Source organism: Primulina eburnea, unplaced genomic scaffold (genome assembly GCF_022965805.1).
Source record: "Primulina eburnea isolate SZY01 unplaced genomic scaffold, ASM2296580v1 ctg128_ERROPOS2300000, whole genome shotgun sequence".
Lineage (NCBI taxonomy): Eukaryota > Viridiplantae > Streptophyta > Magnoliopsida > Lamiales > Gesneriaceae > Primulina > Primulina eburnea.
In genome coordinates, this window is record NW_027330812.1 from 651,455 (window position 1) to 665,832 (window position 14,378).

Consider the following 14,378-nt stretch of genomic DNA (forward strand, 5'->3'; position numbering starts at 1 on the left):
ATCATCTTTGGGATTTAATTATCAATTAAGATAAGCATGGTCTAATTTTTTTTTTTAAATGTAAGTGCGGAACGTAATGGAATTCAACTAATATACATCTCAGTATTAAAAGTACAATAATGTACAACAATTATTCAAACTAGTCTAAGGGACGCTAATCATTTTCTTAATCATTTTTGGGATTTAATTATCAATTAAGATAAGCAGGGTCTAAAAATTTTTCTTTTTTTTTTTAAAATGTAAGTGCGGAACGTAATGGAATTCAACTAATATACATCTCAGTATAAAAGTACAATAATGTACAATTATTCAAACTAGTCTAAGGTTCAACTACTACATTTTAAGTATTAAAGCAAGTCTAAAATAAGTCCGGAATCACCACTCAAAACTCTTCTTCTCTTATCATCTTCTTGACCCCGATCTTGTCCCACCTGTTGTCATGCACACATACAAAACAAGGCAACAGCCGGATACTCCGGTGAGAATAAATCCCAGTATAAAACATGGCAGACATGCATATACACAATATAAATCATAAAGCATATTTTCATGCATAAAATCAATAACAATAGGTTCCATAGTCTATGAAATCAAATCAAAATATGCATGCAGTAACAATGGGTTCCATAATCTATGAAACCAAAACAAAATAAGCATGCAACTCAATTCAATTCATATCTTGACTCGACTCGACTCTAACTCTAGGGATCCCGGTGTGAATAAGACGTCGCTGTCTATCACCTACCCTCCCAATCAGGGTGACGATACGTCTTATTCCTAGACTTCGGTCATGTCTGTATAGAATGCTTACAATCGGAGTGACTCTGATCCGAAGCGTCGATACCACCGAACGTCTAGTTTGTCAAGTCTGCCAATGACTCTCCTATCTCAAATGCTTGAATATAAATCTAGAAACAAGACATCATCATATCAAGAGATTTGAATATAAGTCTATAAACAAATCAAAATCATATCAAAAGATAAACAACAATTCTAGTATGTGATTTTGTTGGGAAACTCAAATTGAATCTCATTTGAGTTGTGTCTTCCGAAAACAAAACATGAATTATACCTGACGAAGACGAAGTCTTGTATTCCAATCTGTCTATACCCAGTCTGGCAATGACAATTGCATAAATACAATATCAGTATATAACTCAATTCAAAACCTGTTCTAATCAATACTCAAATCAATACATAATCTGATCCATATCTGAACAAGATACAATCAAAATCATTACTGAATCTGATCAATCTAAATCAACTGATGTTTCTACGGCATAACAATACAGTCTTGATAACCCCGTCAATCTCAACATCACAGAGATACTACCAGAATTCATAATCAGTAACAACACAACCCTGATATCAAATCTCAATCAATTCAACTCTGAAAATCATAACAATTGTATAACCAGTCTATTCTTTAATCTGACTTCAATTATACAATGTCTACTGTAGTAGAAACACCATATCTGATTCATATTCAATTCTGACAATATCATAAATTCAAATCATGTCTAAACGTAACAAAACATACGCCCAGTTGTAGCCTGCGTCGATAGGAACTCAGTACTGAAGTCGAATTCAAAATCTGACGGATGGATCGCTCGTAAATCGCGATAATACTTTTCGAAGAAAACTTGAAATCTCCCGAGCTTCATCTCACGTTTCTTTCCGTTTTAATATGAAGGATTTGCATGTATATATATATATATATATATATATATATATATATATATATATATATATATAGATATATAGATATATACATATACACGTCACATAGGTAGGAGGCAAGTGGCTTGTTCTCGTTTTGCATGATTCGCGCTCGGGCGGTCATGAATTTCCGCTCGGGCATTTTTTCGGTGCTCGGGCGGTTAAAACTTACAGCTCGGGCGTGGCCGTTTCTGTCGAGATACTCGGCTGAACATCTCCTGGCGCTCGGGCGGTAATATTCTACCGCTCGGGTGCCAAACATTCTGTCCAAGAAGTAAAATTAGCGCTCGAGCGGTTCTTTTCTACCGTTCGGGCACGAGATGTTCGGTCCAACATCTGGAGATGTTCGGTCCAACATCTCATCTCGAGATGTTCTGTCCAACATCTTGAGATGTTCGGTCCAACATCTTGTCTAATAATGTAACGATGCCCTGCTTCTTCATTTGAGTTCCAATTAACCTCAATTCTGTCAATTAATCAACGTCTGATTGCAGCAATTAAATCTCGGGCATTACATTTCTCCCCCTATTAGATCTGAGTTCGTCCTCGAACTCGCAAGCAATCAATTATGATATATCAGAAGAAATGGATAACATAGTTTCAATCAGAAACTCATCTCGATGAAACTATTCTGAAATCTCAATCTCATATTAGATTCTATCTTCCATGTAGTCTCTTTGATATTCTGAAATTCTTACTGTGGTTTCAACAACAGAATAATCTTCATTTTCTTATGAATCAGTTTCATTTTTCCTGCCCTATCTCTGACTGTATCAGATTTTATCTCAGATATCTTTGAGACATTATCCTTATACACAGAAAATCTGCAGTTCTCATTGTACCATGTGACGTCTGTAGCTATCCCAATACTCATCTGATGTTTCTCATTGTACCCGAATGCACAAAGTGACAATGCTTCGTTTTCACTAGTGCTAACATCCAGCATTACGGCTTTATAAGTAACTTCCCAGATCTGGATAGTATAGAAAGGAGTTCGTGGTATATTCTGCCACGAGTACAAAATCAAGCAAAATCACAATCTGATATACTCTACTTCGGTATTCTGGTTATTCTGACCACTTCTCTGACATCGGTCTGTGTCATTTGGTCATGTTTGTACGTTATCTGGTACAAACTATTAGATTTAGATTGAACAATCTGTCAATCATAATCACATTCCATCACACTCTTAGAAAAATTGTGATAGTTTCGTTACAAACTCTATAGAAATGTACTCCCATTTCTATTCAGATCTACACAAAATCTGTAATAAATCTTTTGGTCTCTGTCTTTCTTTCTATTTTCATTTGTCGGCAATTTAGACATCTCAGTACAAATTCTGCCACATCTATTCTCATCTGTTTCTATCAAAACATTTTCTGCTATCAGGATACATACTGAATCGATTATTGGGCATTTCTGACCATATCTGTCATTTCAATTCGAAATATCGGGTACAACCAAATCAGTTAATAATATAAATTAAAAAAATATACCTACCTGGTATTCGGTTCTGACTATCGATATCAAATTCTGTCGTGCAAATCTGAAACATTTGACATCATAAGATAATCATTCTCATACAATAAAAATCACATATTTGTTACTCTGATCGATGCTCTGCTCTAATTATCGAAATTAAGTTCTGAACAATCTGGTTAAATCTCTGAACTGCCGTAATTCTCGAATTCAGCTCTGATTCGATTTGAATAATATGTATCAAACACTGACTCAGAATAACAGTACTATCAAATCATATTCGAAATATCAATAATCTATACTTATCTAGTGAGTTCAGTAAACTCATAAAATTGCAAATTTTGGCAATACTGTCAATTCTGACTAATCAATCATATCTTCATGTCGCTCAGACCAACTGTTATATATCATTTGCAAATATAATATGCCCCCAAACAATATAAGGTGTCTCAAATACTGTTTTAGAACAATAACAATACTCAAGCGGATACAAAACAACAATCGTATAAGATAATCTGCCAACTCAGACCAAAAATAAATTTCTGACATCTCTGATATTTCTGATCTTTCTGATATCGGTATCATTTTCAGTCACTGATCATGATCTCAACTGTGTCAAAATCAATCGATATACTAACTTCAGATATCGCATATTCTGAATACGATCTGTTTCAAGCAGGATTCATATATGAATAATTTCTGTATACAATAATCACAGTTCTCAGAATATTCAGTACAATTTTCAATTGTTTGATTCAATCGATCAGACGCTGCAAATATATCAACATATCATAGATATAATGAGCATAAATCATCAGAATACCTCTGAACGCAGGATTTATCAATATATAAACAAGACTGAAGCATTTCCAAGAGAAGCACTAAATCAGATGTAACTCTTGGCCAGTACTCTTCTACTGATCTTTCAATTCTTTCAACTTACTCTGTATCATTCTGAACATTCAATATCATTCTGTACTGAATTCTAATAAAATAAACAGTGCTTGGTATCGATTGAATTCTGAAATTTATCTTTCTACTACAAAGCAAATCTGAAATCTTATCTGGGCAAACATCAGCCAACTCGTACATCAATGGCAAATCTACCAATTCTAGGCTCGATTTCAGTACATTTACTGAATACATAAGGATACCATCTGCTCTTTTATTTATCAATCGAGTCATAGACAGTACATATATCAAAGGAATTCTAGATCTAGAATCCTTACCGTGGAATTTCTACTCATCAGCCTTATCTGGTCTGAATCTTATATTTTTCTGGAAGGAATCTACAATAGTTCTGTACTTGTCCAACATATTAATATCAATAATGCAATCAAATCAGACAACACAAGTACATCATAATCTAACTCGATCTCATTCTCCTCTTACTGTAGTATACACTATTTCACACAAATATCTGATATCAATCTTTCTTTCCCAAAAAGTAAGGGAATCAATACTACAGTACAAACAGACTCAACAGATACAGTATATCTCAATGCAATTCATTCAAAGATAATCATAAGGAATGCATTAGTATATATCAATACATATGCAATATAATCATGAAAGAACAGTACCTGCCACTATATCATCAAGTGCCTCTTGGGTCTGTTCCTCGATCACTACCACCAGATGGTCCTGATCCTTGAAATCTTCGGGAATCTCTCTGTGGACAAACTCTAGCAAAGTGTCCCCGCTGTTTGCAGATATTGCAAATATCAGTCACTCGCTAGCATTGCTCTGTAGGATGTATTCCTCCACAAGTTCTGCAATACACTACAATGTAACTCGAGCTAGAACCACTGGAGCTAGATGACCCGCTCCCTAACTTCTTGAACTGCTTCTTTCGGGCTTGTAACGGTTCTTTCGTCCCACTACTGCTACTGCCCATCTCAACTCTGTGGGGCAGTTGCTGTGAACTCGATACTGGAAGAACATACGATGCTCTCTTTTGTTCTATTAGAACTGTTTCTGCTCTTTTGGCTCTGTTCAAGGTATCAGCAAAATTAATAGGTCGTTTCACATTCACCAATGTACGTATCTCCAGATTCAATCCCTGAACGAACTAACCAGATATAGCTTCATCATTTCTTGCCACAAGAGGAGCAAAACGTAGCAAAGTAAAGAACTGGGCCAAATACTCATCAATACTCAGCTGACCCTGTCTCAAGTTTGCAAACTCTGCGCCTTTGTCCTGTCTGTATGATACGGGGAAAAATTGTTGATAAAATTCAACCTTAAAAATTTTCCACGAAATTACTGAACTGCGCTGTTCTAGGGCTTCTTTGGTTACCAGCCACCAACTTCTTGCAGCTTCCTGTAACTGATGCTCAATCAACTTAACTCTACACTCATCTGTGAAATCAAAGAATTCGAATAGCATTTTTATGTCTTCAAGCCAATTCTCACAATCTACCGGCGTCTCAGTACCCTGCAGAATCGGCGGTTGAAATGACTGAAACCTCTTCCAATGTATTTCCATCTGAGTCTCTGATATATCTATATGTTCAGTCGAAGTATTACCCCTTTCTGGAATTCTCCGTGGAGGTACATCTGCTTATCAAAACATTAGTACCCAAATACTACAAATCTGTTCCAATCTTTCTCTGATCATCTTACTGCTGATCAAGAATCAAATCTGATTCATACTCAATAATACATAATACCAATTCAACTCAGATAATCAGATAACATGTATTTTAAAGCAGTAAAACATAATCTCATGCTAGCAAACTCAATTTCAATCAACATTAAAATAAATCTCATGCTAGCAATCGCATGCAAGGAAAGAAAACTCAATCTACCCCGCTCATTCTCTTCTATCTCAGTCTAAAGGATCTATCGCTCTGATACCACCTGTTGTGGGGACCCGGACGCTAATCATCTTATTAATCATCTTTGGGATTTAATTATCAATTAAGATAAGCAGGGTCTAAAAATTTTTCTTTTTTTTAAAAATGTAAGTGCGGAACGTAAGAGAATTCAATTAATATACATCTCAATATAAAAGTACAATAATGTACAAAAATTATTCAAACTAGTCTAAGGTTCAACTACTACATTTTAAGAATTAAACCAAGTCTAAAATAAGTCCGGAATCACCACTCTAAACTCGTCTTCTCTTATCATCTTCTTGACCCCGATTTTGTCCCACCTGTTGTCATGCACACATACAAAACAAGGCAACAGCCGGATACTCCAGTGAGAATAAATCCCAGTATAAACATGGTAGATATGCATATACACAATATAAATCATAAAGCATATTATCATGCATAAAATCAAAAACAATAGGTTCCATAGTCTATGAAATCAAATCAAAATATGCATGCAGTAACAATGGGTTCCATAATCTATGAAACCAAAACAAAATAAGCATGCAACTCAATTCAATTCATATCTTGACTCGACTAGACTCTAACTCTAGGGATCCCGGTGTGAATAAGACGTCGTTGTCTGTCACCTACCCTCCCAATCAGGGTGACGGTACGTCTTATTCCTAGACTTCGGTCCTGTCTGTATCGAATGTCTACAATCGGAGTGACTCTGATCCGAAACGTCGATACCACCGAACGTCTAGTTTGGCAAGTCTGCCAATGAGTCTCCTATCTCAAATGTTTGAATATAAATCTATAAACAAGACATCATCATATCAAGAGATTTGAATATAAGTCTATAAACAAATCAAAATCATATCAAAAGATAAACAACAATTCTAGTATGTGATTTTGTTGGGAAACTCAAATTGAATCTCATTTGAGTTGTGTCATCCAAAAACAAAACATGAATTATACCTTTTTCTTCCCGGTCTGACGAAGACGAAGTCTTGTATTCCAATTTGTCCATACCCAGTCTGGCAATGACAATTGCATAAATACAATATCAGTATATAACTCAATTCAAAACCTGTTCTGATCAATACTCAAATCAATACATAATATGATCCATATCTGAACAAGTTACAATCGAAATAATTACTGAATCTGATCAATCTAAATCAACTGATGTTTCGACGGCATAACAATACAGTCTTGATAACCCCGTAAATCTCAACATCACAAAGATACTACCAGAATTCATAATCAGTAACAACACAACCCTGATATCAAATCTCAATCAATTCAACTCTGAAAATCATAACAATTGTATAACAAGTCTATTCTTTAATCTGATTTCAATTATAAAATGTCTACTATAATAGAAACACCATATCTGACTCATATTCAATTCTGACAATATCCTAAATTCAAGTCATGTCTAAACGTAACAAAACTTACACCCAGTTGTAGCTTGTGTCGATAGGAACTCAGTACTGAAGTCGAATTCAAAATTCGACGGACAGATCGCTCGTAAATCGCAATAATACTTTTCGAAGAAAACTTGAAATCTCCCGAGCTTCATCTCACGTTTCTTTCCGTTTTAATCTGAAGGATTTGCATGTATATATATATATACACGTCACATAGGTAGGAGGCAAGTGGCTTGTTCTCGTTTTGCATGATTCGCGCTCGGGCGGTCATGAATTTCCGCTCGGGTGCATGTTCGGCGCTCGGGCGGTTAAAACTTACCGCTCGGGCGTGGCAGTTTCTGTCGAGATACTCGGCTAAACATCTCCTAGCGCTCGGGCGGTAATATTCTACCGCTTGGGCGCCAAAAATTCTGTCCAAGAAGTAAAATTAGCGCTCGAGCGGTTCTTTTCTACCGTTTGGGCGCGAGATGTTCGGTCCAACATCTGGAGATGTTCGGTCCAACATCTCTTCTCGAGATGTTCTGTCCAACATCTAGAGATGTTCGGTCCAACATCTTGGCTAATAATGTAACGATGCCCTGCTTCTTCATTAGAGTTCCAATAAGCTTAATTCTGTCAATTAATCAACGTCTGATTGCAGGAATTAAATCTCGGGCATTAAAATATTATTGGGGGAACTCATGGCGACCGTCCATTAAGGTTCAACATCGATGGGTAAGGCTTGACACGTGAAGATGAACGACATCATATTATTTGGTCCTAATCAAACGTGAGACAAAAGTTTACGTAAAGGGTTGCATTGTGATGCAATTGGAAACTACCTTTTCGGAATTGTGATTGGCTGATATTATTCGGGATCATAATTAGCTAATTGGACCTTACGTACCTACTGAGGAAAGGAGTTTCCCGTTTTCACTAGAGGTTAGTGAAAATGTCAAAATAGTGGGAGAGAAAATTTATAAAGTAAAGGTCCATACTTTATATCTTACTAAATATTTTAAAATAGTCATTAACATTTATCTGTTTTAATTTTCAGTACAAAATTTGACAATGTCTTCAATTCGCAATCTGCTTTCTTACATACTCGAAAAACACGTATTAACCAGACCTAATTACCTCACTTGGCTAAGAATCCTAAAAATCGTCTTGAACTCCGAAAAGATTGCATATACACTGACTGAGTCGCCCCCTGCTGAGGCTCCGACTAGCTGCACTCCTGAGGAATTGCAGACCTACAAGGATTGGTGTGACCATGACTTGAAGGCCAGGTGTTATATGCAGGCTTCTATGAATGATTAGCTGCAGAGGCGTTTTGAGGATGCAAAGAATACTGCTGACATTCATATGCACCTCAAGGAGCTCTTTGGAGCAGACTCGGCCTCTTAGGCATGCTACCGTCAAGGAGCTGATCACTATGCGCATGCGAGATGGGGCCTCGGTTCATGTGCATGGCCTGAAGATGATTGGGCTCGTGGACAAGTTCGTTGTCATGGATCTGATCTTGCCTTCGGAGTTGACCACCGACGTGTTGCTCTTATCGCTGCCTAGCTCATTTGATCCTTTTGTGGTGAACTTCAACATGAACAAGATGGAGCCGACCCTTGAGGAGTTTGTGAACATGCTTGTGGCCTTTGAGTCCACCACCAAGAAAGAGAAGCCGGTTCTTTTTGTGGGCTTTTCATCTGGTTCGAAGACCGGTCCACCTGGGAAGGGAAAGAACATTCTTTCCAACGTCCCAAGAAGAGCGTGCCCTTGAAGAGGCAGACTCCGGGTCCCGTAGTGGCAGCCACACCAGTGAAGGCTGACAAGACTGTTAACATCTGTCATCACTGCAAGAAGCCTGGACATTGGAGGCGTAACTACAGGGAATATCCTGCCGAGAAGAGTTCTGGAAACGGTATGTTCTATATCGAAGTAAACATTTCAATTAACTCTAATTCTTGGGTATTGGATACCGGCTGTGGCTCAAATCTCTGTAATGATTTGCAGGTGATGGGAAGAAGTAGGAGGCTCAGGGAAGGTGAGACCTTCTTGAGGATGGGCAATGGAGCAAGGGTTGCTGCCAAGGCCGTAGGAGATGTTTGCTTATATTTGAACAATGATTTTAAGTTATTTTTTAGAGACGTTTTGTTTGTACCTGACTTAGTAAAAAACATTATTTCCATTTCTATGTTAGATAAAGATGGATTTTCTTGTTTATTCAGCAAAGGTGTTTGCAATATTTACAAGAATGAATGTTTAATTGGTACTGGAGAACTTGAAAACGATCTATACACCTTAAAATTGAAAGATATTCCACTTAAAAATGTCCAAGCTATAACAACAACAAACAAGCGCAAACAAGATACTCTAAATTCGGCACAATTATGGCATGCTCGATTAGGACATATTTCCCTAAGAAGGATGAACAAGTTAGTGGGAGTAGGCATGTTTGATATGTCTGATATTAATGCTCTCAAGACTTGTGAATCCTGTCTAAAAGGAAAGATGACCAAGATTCCATTTAAGGGCCATGTGGAGCGAGCCAAAGGGTTATTGGATTTGATCCATATCGATGTGTGCGGTCCGCTTAGCATCACCACTAAGCATGGACGTGCCTACTTCATCACCTTTACCGATGAATTTTCGAGGTATGGGTACGTGTATTTGATGAAATACAAGTCTGAAACCTTTGAAAGGTTCAATGAATTCAGAAGTGAAGTAGAGAAGCAATTGGGACGAAGCATCAAGACACTTCGATCGGATCGAGGTGGTGAGTACTTGAGTGACGAGTTCCAAGAGTATCTTAGGGAGAATGGGATTCTCTCGCAGTGGACTCCGCCCGCTACACCGCAGTTGAATGGTGTTTCGGAGCGTCGTAACCGGACTTTGATGGACATGGTTCAGTCTATGATGAGGTTCACGGAGTTGCCGCCATCCTTTTGGCGATATGCGCTTGAGACAGCGGCACTGTTGTTGAACAATCCATTCAAAGGCAGTTGACAAGACACCATATGAGATATGGATGGGTAAGCCACCAAAATATTCTTATCTTAGAATATGGGGGTGCCCTGCTTATGTGAAGCAGGTAGTGGGAGATAAATTGGATAGTCGATCCATTTTATGTTACTTTGTGGGATATCCAAAGAATTCTGTTGGATATTACTTCTATCATCCCCAAGAAACAAAGGTGTTTGTTTCTAGGAATGCAACCTTTTTAGAAAAGGAATTTCTATCAGATAGAAAAGGCGAGATGATAGAACTCGAAGAGGTTCGAGAGACACCCACAATTATAGAACCCACACCCGAAGAGCCAAGAGAGGAGATACAAGCTCCTAGAAGATCCGAGAGAGTCTCGAGACCACCTATGAGGTATGGTCTGCTTCTTGAAGAGGGCCATGATGAGCCTAACCATGGATGTGATCCAAGGACCTTCAAGGAAGCAATATCTGATGCCGATTCATCCAAATGGCTTGAAGCGGTGGAATCTGAGATGAATTCCATGCATTCGAACCATGTGTGGAATCTCGTGGATCCACCTGAGGGAATTGTTCCCATAGGGTGTAAATGGATTTACAAGAGGAAACTTGGGGCGGATGGGAAGGTATTGACCTTCAAGGCACGATTGGTGGCAAAAGGATATACTCAAAGACAAGGAGTTGACTTTGAGGAAACCTTTTCTCCAGTTGCAATGTTCAAGTCCATAAGGATTTTGCTAGCCATAGCTGCATGGTATGACTATGAGATATGGCAGATGGATGTTAAGACAACATTTCTTATTGGGGATATTAAGGAAGAGATTTACATGTCTCAACCCGAAGGGTTTACATCTATCGGAAGTGAGCATATGGTATGCAAACTTCAAAGATCTATTTATGGTCTAAAGCAGTCATCTAGGAGTTGGAACCTCATATTCGAAAGTACAATCAAAGAGTTTGGTTTTGCTAAGAATCCTGAGGAACCCTGTGTGTATAATAAGGTCAGTGGGAGTGCTGTGACATTCTTGGTGTTGTATGTTGATGACATTATACTCATTGGGAATGATTTAGGAATGTTGCAATCAACTAAGATATGGTTAGCGAGTAAGTTCTCGATACAGAACTTGGGTGAAACATCTTTTGTATTGGGAATACAGATCTATAGAGATAAATCAAAAAGACTGCTTGGTCTCAACCAGTCCACATACATTGATAAAATCATGAAGCAGTTCTCGATGGATGAGTCCAAGAGAGGACATCTACCAATGTGTCATGGCGTGTCCCTATCCAAGTCTATGTCTCCCAAGACTGATGCAGAGATAGCGGCGATGACAAGCATTCCTTATGCATCTGCGATTGGTAGCATCATGTATGGGATGATATCTACGCGTCCTGACGTGGCTTTCGCACTAAGTGTAGTGAGTAGATATAAATCCAACCCTGATCTTCCACACTGGAAAGCTGTGAAAGATATCCTCAAGTATTTGAGAAGGACCAATAAGTTGTTCTTGTTCTATGGGGGTGGAGAACTAAAATTGGAAGGCTATACCGACTCTAGCTTCCAAAGCGATATCGATGACTCAAAGTCAACCTCTGGATTCATATTCATGCTCAATGGTGCTGATGTCTCTTGGAAGAGTTCCAAGCAAGACATTACAGCGGATTCCACCACTGAGGCAGAATATATTGCTGCATCAGCTGCAGCAAAGGAGGCTATTTGGATAAGGAATTTTGTCCAAGAGTTGGGCGTCATTCCTAATCGATTTGCTCTTGTCACGATGTTTTGTGACAACATGGGAGCCATTGCTCAAGCAAAGGAGCCCAGGTCTCATCAGAAGTCCAAACACGTATTGAGAAAGTACCACATCCTCATAGAGATCGTGGAAAGAGGAGATGTCACGATTGACAAAGTCAGCTCTGCAGATAATGTTGATGATCCACTAACTAAGCCTTTACCGGGACCATTGTTCGAGAAGCATCGCGAATCGATGGGTTTGAAGCATATGGGTAGTTGGCTCTAGTGCAAGTGGGAGATTATTAGAGTAGGTGCCCGTCGAGCCAAGTGTTGGCCAAGGGTTCATGATTAAACTCTATGTATGAACAGTCTTTATTTTAATAATATTTGAATTTATTGTTATGGCACTTCTTTATCTGTATACCCATGCTAGTTGCATAGATAAAGCCCTTGAATATACAAATAGTAGAAAGAATATGAGATGCTCATATGATGAGTATCAAACTCATATTTGTAATACTGTATATTCTAAACGGTTCCTAGTCGATTCAGCCGCCACTAAGAAGGATATAGGCCGCTCGAGTTCGAGACTAGTATCTGCGATGTGAGTACCATGTTTCATTGGTAGGGGACATTGTGATGTCCGAACATGCAGATAGGTCCTCCTTGTAGAGTGTACTGAACAACCCTCCATAAAAGGACTTTCCAAGTGGTTCTCACTTATCGAGTGGAAAAGTCCTAGTTTATGGTTGTACACCATTAGTCCTTATGACCCGGGACAACATTGAAACTCTATGTGCTAGAATTACACTTTGACTTGTTTACCGACTCTCATGGGGTCATCAGGTGGCAAGGTTGGGTGTTCTGTCGAAACATATAGGAGTCGATGCATTGTAGTCGGGGATTCACCGCTTACCTTCGGGTATGGATATCCTATGTGTTATCATGTGTATGTAGGTTGAAATCTCTGATCAGAGTATGGTGGTAATTATGAAAGGGGTTTCATAGATTACACCATCGATGCAACTACGACATGACACATAGTATCGATTCATTGACAACTCTCGATAAACCAATGGTTGTCGAATCGGTCGGGATATATGATTTGAAGGGACCGTACTGTACGCTAACCATAATTGAATGGTTCTTGCAGGCACTATCATTTGATACCTAGGGAATCATGTAAGTGATGCTGCTAGGCGTTTAACATGATTGGTTGGGTACTATCAGACTTGAGTTTTGACGTTCTTATTATCAAGGAGTTGATAAGTAAGAATGGAGCAATTGGGGTATGCTCGTATAAGGACATGTTTAGTCCGACATGGAGATGTGAACACACGGCTAATTGTATCAATGAACCATTGAGGGCCACACAAGTGCTAGATTTCTAGGTCCCGTTGAGAAATTATAATTGTTCAATGTATTGAACGGCTTATAAATGTGTTTATAAGCGTAAAGAAAAATAGAAGTATGACTTCTATGAGAGAAATACAACTTTTAATTTATGAATGTGTTCCTAAATTAAAAGTAGGCCAAGTGAATAATGTATTTGAAAATTGTGATTTTCATAAACATTATTATGGACTAAATTAAATTAATTCAAGTGTTGAATTAATTAAACACTAGTGGGTCTAATAGAGTCACTTGAATTAATTAAACACTAGTGGGTCTAATAGAGTCCAAATAATTAAATTAATTCAAGTGTAGAATTAATTAAATAACATTGGGCCTTGTAGAGCCCAATTGGAAATAATTATTTAACTATTGGGCTTGAGTAAAATCAAGTAAAGTCTAATTGGGCTCAAATATGTTTGAGACAATTAAAAAGTCCATGGGCCCTTTGTAATTGTTACAAGCCCACTAGGTTTTGCATGCTTGGGAGGTGAAGGGTTGTGGATTAATTTTGATTAAAATATTGCATGGCATGCAAGACAACTTTTTCACTTTTCCCACAACCAAGGCAACTCATCCCTCTCCCAATTCAACTCATGTTGGCCGAAATATTGAGGATGTTCTTTCCTTAATTTTCTCTCAATTTTGTGTTCTTCAAGTTGTTGAAAACAAAAACACTTCTCTTTGAAAAAGCCTTACATTTTCTAGTGTAAGTGTGAGGTGGATCTACAAAGTTGGTGGTGGGCCTCATTCTTGAAGGAAAGGAGGAGAGCTTGTAGAAGGTCTTGCCATACAAGAGCTTAGTTGCTTGACAACTAAGTTGGAGCCATTATCAACCTCA